Here is a 5,326-nt window from a genome sequence, read left to right on the forward strand (position 1 = left end):
CGGTTGTCAAGCAATGCTAGGAGGACAAACACAGACACACAAACACACACACATATATATATATACATATATACGACGGGCTTCTTTCAGTTTCCGTCTACCAAATCCACTCATAAGGCTTTGGTCGGCCCGAGGCTATAGTAGAAGACACTTGCCCAAGGTGCCACGCAGTGGGACTGAACCCGGAACCATGTGGTTGGTAAGCAAGCTACTTACCACACAGCCACTCCTGTATATCTATATATATGTATGTATGTATGTATATATGTATGTATGTATGTGTGTGTGTGTGTGTGTGTGTAAATATGTGTGTTTGTGTGTGTGTGTGTGTGTGTGTGTGTGTGTGTTAAGAATACAGGGAAGAGAAAGAAAATCAGAAAGAGTCACACGCGCACACACACACACACACAGTGAAAAAATAACTTTGATAGAGAAGTAGCAGGTGGAAATGAGAGGAGAAAGGAGGAGTGTAAGAAACAAATTGAATTCATGAGGAGGAGTAGAAAGAGTAGAAGGCGGGGGGGGGAGAAGTAAAGCAGTCAGGATCATAGGTGCCAAAGCAGATTGAAAGAGACTGAGTGAAGAGGGGGAGGTGAACACCACTTTGTGGTGATGATGGTAGTGGGGAAAATAATTGTGACAGAGTTGATATAAGTGATAAGTTCTTGGTTACTCAGAATGTGTATCAGTTTTACTTCTATGTCTGTGACCACCATACACTGTTTCAAATCCGTTCCAGGTGAGTGTACTACAATGATATGAATATTTTTGTTGTTACTCACTACCTGTGTTTCGTTTGTGAGTTTCTTTTCATTCCTTTTTATTTCTTTTCATTCCACCGTTAGCTTTTCTGTCTTTTCACCTAAATCACTTTTTGCTAAACCATACACTAAAATTGCCTTCTTGCTGAAATATCTAAGTTGTAATCTACCTCTATTTTAGATTTTTGTATGTGGGCTGTCATATCTATCAAGGTCCCCAAAACATTTGGCCCCTTTCTACATTAACAAACTAAATCATATCCATAATGTGCACTGTCTATGCTCACTGACACACATACTTTCCACCCATACTATCAATTTCTCCTTATTTAAGAAATCATTATTATCATTATTATCATTATTATTATTATTATTATTGGTGGTGGCATTTCGTCCATGTTCATGTTCTGAGTTTAAATTCAAACTTTCATCCTTTCAGGGCCAATAAAATAAGTACCAGTTGAGTACTGGGGGTCGCCGTAATTGACTATACCCCTCCGCACAATTTTAGGCCTTATGTCTATAGTATGGGTGCAGGCGTGGCTGTGTGCTTACTGACCACATAGTTCCAGGTTAATTCCTACTGCGTCACACCTTCTTCTATAGCCTTGGGTCAATCAATGCCTTGTGAGTGGATTTGGTAGATGGAAACTGAAGGAAGTCCATCATATATATGTATTTATATATGTATGTGTGTGTATATGTTTGTGTGTCTGTGTTTGTCCCCCCACCATCGCTTGACAACTGATGGTGGTGTGTTTACGCTCCCCGTAACATAGCGGTTCGGCAAAAGAGACCGATAGAATAAGTACTAGGCTTACAAAGAATAAGTCCTGGGGTCGATTTGCTCAACTAAAGGCAGTGCTCCAGCATGGCCACAGTCAAATGACTGAAACAAGTAAAAGAGCGTAGAAAAATATTATTACAATTGAGAGAGGCATTATGCTGGTAATAAACACACACACAGGTTCAGTAGGGCTGCCAGCATGTGTTTATTACCGGCATAATACCTCTCCCAAGGTTTAATCATATTTCTTTCAATACACGTATCCACATCAAGAATCTTGCACACCAAATACACATACGAAAAAAAAAATTATTATTATTATCATTATTATTATTATTATTATTATTATTATTATTATTATTGAGCCTGGTGTTGCCATCCGGTTTCACCAGTCCTCAGTCAAATCGTCCAACCCATGCTAGCATGGAAAGCGGACGTTAAACGATGATGATGATGATCATTAGTCAGCAAGCTGGAAGAATCATTAAGCTTATCAGACAAAATGCTTACCAGCTTTTCATCTGTCCTTACATTCTGAGTTCAAATTCCACCGAGGTGGACTTTGCCTTTCATTCTTTCAGGGTTGATAAATTAAGTACCAATCAAGTACTAGGGTTGATATGATTGATTATTCCCCTTCCCACAAATTCCAGGCCTTGTGCCTATGGTAGAAAGGATTATTATTATTATTATTATTATTATTAGTAGTAGTAGTAGTAGTAGTAGTAGTAGTAGTAGTAGTAAGGTGGCAAGCTGGCAGAAACGTTAGCATGCTGGTATGGTTTCTTCGACTGGATGCCCTTTCTAATGCCAACCACTCCAAGAGTGTAATGGGTGTTTGTGACAAGCCACCAGCATGGGTGCCCTTTACATGACACTAGTTTCAGTGACAACTACAATTTCATGGGTGCCACCTACATGAGATTGGCAACAGCCATGACTATGGTTTCACTTGGCTTGATGAATCTTCTCAAGCTTGATGAATCTTCTCAAGATAGTGCTGTGGTATTAAGTATCGCATAAATAAATGATGTTGAATTAGTATAAAATGAGACTAATTACATTAGTACATACATGGGTTTGGACACACCTAGTTAGATGAAAACACAAATGTTGTCAACTAACCAACTGCACAAATGAAGCGATTAATCATTTAGATTGACACAAATATATTATCATATATACGTTAGTGTATCACAAACATAATATGAAGCGAGGTGTAAAATTTTGAACTTGGACGCTCCGTGCATATCACCAAAGGTCTTGGTTACTTGTCATCTCCTCCATGAGGCCCAACATTCGAAGCTCATGTTTCACCACCTTGTCCTTCATCTCCATGAAGCTCAGCATTTATAGAACTGGCTACGAACAACAGCCATGATTACAATTTCACAGGTGCCATTTACATGACACCAGCAACGGCTATGACTATAATTTTACTTGGCTTGACGAGTCTTCTCAAGCACAGCATATCACCAAAAGTCTCAGTAACTAATCATTACTTCACCACCTCATCTCATATCTTCCAGGGTCTACTCTACCACAGGTTCCCTCCTCAGTTAGAGATTAGCACTTCTTTATACAGCTGTTCAGCCTGTTTCTTTGCTGTAGTGGCCCTATCAACTATATTGTTCCTTTACCATATCACCCAAGGTCTGGTTGGGACTTTGCACCATCCACAGATTTGGTCTGTGGCTCTCACTAAGTTGTCTCATAGATATAATTACAAAAAGGCTCCAATTTCCAGTCCTTAGACTGACTCATTTCCAATCACCAACTGGTAAACCAAACCAAGCCTGCTTTTCTTTTGAATATTTTTGAAATACAAAATGAAAGTTTGAAGAAAATCCTTACGCTCTTTCATTTAAAAGCTTTTGTGGATGATGTGTGTGTGTGTGTGTGTGTGTGTGTGTGTGTGTGTGTGTGTGTGTGTGTGTGTGTGTGTGTGTGTGTGTGTGTGTGTGTGCATATATGCATAAGTGTATATGTCTGCATCTGCACAGGCACATGCAGAATGAACACACCTAGACACACTCATTGTTTTAAATGTCATTAATTAAAAGTATTAATTAAAAGTATTACTTGAATAACGACACAATTTCATGACTTAGCTTGCATGGAGTTTAAGTCATTTATATTATCACAAGAACCAGAAAGGAAATCAAAAATGTGAGTTTGTTGCAGCTGTTTTGCACATGTTGTTCACAGAAAGTTTTTAAAGAAAAGAACTTCAGGATAAGAAGTGCTTTCTTCAAACTTTCATTTCATATTTCAAAAAGTTTTCGAACCAAATATTTCAAAAGAAAACAGAAGAGAGAAACTGAAAGAAGCCCATTGTATAGACATATATGTATATATGTATAAATATAGATAGATAGATAGACAGACAGACAGACAGGCAGGCAGGCAGGCAGGCAGACAGGCATAAATATAATTATAATATACCAGGTTATCTCGAAAGCTTTTTCATATTTCTAAGCTTTAATTAATAGTGCAAACAGATTCATTATCATCATCACCATCATTTAGTATCTGCTTGCCATGCTGGCATGGGTTAGGCAGTTTGACTGGAACTGGTAAGCTTGAGAGCTGCACCAAGTTCCAGTCTGATTTGGTATGGTTTCTACGGTTGGATGCCCTTCCTAACACCAACCACTCAGAGAGTGTAGTGGGTGCTTTTTATGTGCCACTGGCACAGGGGCCAGAGGGGGCTGGCATCGACTATGTTTGGATGGTACTTTTTACATGCCACCAGCATGGGAGCCAGTCAAGGCAGTGCTGGCATCAGCCACGTTCGGATGGTGCTTTTTTATGTGCCACCTGCACAGGAGCCCGTCAGGGCAAGGGGGTTGGCATCAACCACATTCAGATGGGGCATTTTACATGCCACCAGTACGGGGAGCCAGTCAGGTGGAGCTGGCATCAGCCACAACTACAATTTCCATTTGATTGTGGTTTGATTTGATTTCGATGTACTTGACTCAATATGTCTCCTCAAGCACAGCATGTCACCCTATAATCCAAGGTACTTTTTGAGTGGGCTGGTTATGTGACACTGGTGTAGGGTACAGCTGTGATCTCACTTTATTTGCTGGGTCTTCTCAGTCACAGCATACCTTCAGAGGTCTTGGTCTTTCATCGTTGCTTCGTAGAGGCAATGACAAAGCATTACAAATAAGCATTACATTTGACAGAGTCATCTGAATGCTAATGGATTTAACTCTTATATGTGAGATGTGTGAATGTTCTCTCAAGAAATAAATGTCCATTGCTTACAGGTGGCTTTAAGGGGTGTTCTTTCATCAACGTGAATATTTCTATGTCCCTTCACAATTGATATATAGCTATTAACCTTATGATGGGGTCCATCCATGCTTTTGACTCCTATTGTCTTCTTAAACCAGCTAGATTTTCAGGAACCCTGCTCACCAGGCAACCGTGAGATGAGAAGATGGTTCATTTAGCAATAATAACCTGACAATGCAACAGTTTGTATTGTAGTACACATTACCTATAGCACTCATGAGTGACCTCACACACACACACACATACACTCTCCCAACACCCCACACCCACACTCACACCTTACATATGCAATCTCTCCCACTCACACATTGTCTCAAATTAGACTGGTGTATAAATACTCAATATAATAAGGCTGTTATCTTTGTTAGGTATGTGACAGCTGGAGGCAGACATGTACTTATAGAAATGCGTGTATGTGTGTGTGTATATATATATATATATATAAACATACATACATACATACATACATATA

At 39.5% G+C, this 5,326-nt stretch overlaps 1 protein-coding gene across 1 annotated transcript in view; it reads left to right on the forward strand.

The window, feature by feature from the left end:
• LOC106881562 (uncharacterized) overlaps positions 1-5,326 on the forward strand; it is a 113,185-nt gene that overhangs the window by 70,362 nt on the left and 37,497 nt on the right. The window lies entirely within an intron of this gene.

This window comes from Octopus bimaculoides, chromosome 13 (genome assembly GCF_001194135.2).
Source record: "Octopus bimaculoides isolate UCB-OBI-ISO-001 chromosome 13, ASM119413v2, whole genome shotgun sequence".
NCBI classification, from domain to species: domain Eukaryota; kingdom Metazoa; phylum Mollusca; class Cephalopoda; order Octopoda; family Octopodidae; genus Octopus; species Octopus bimaculoides.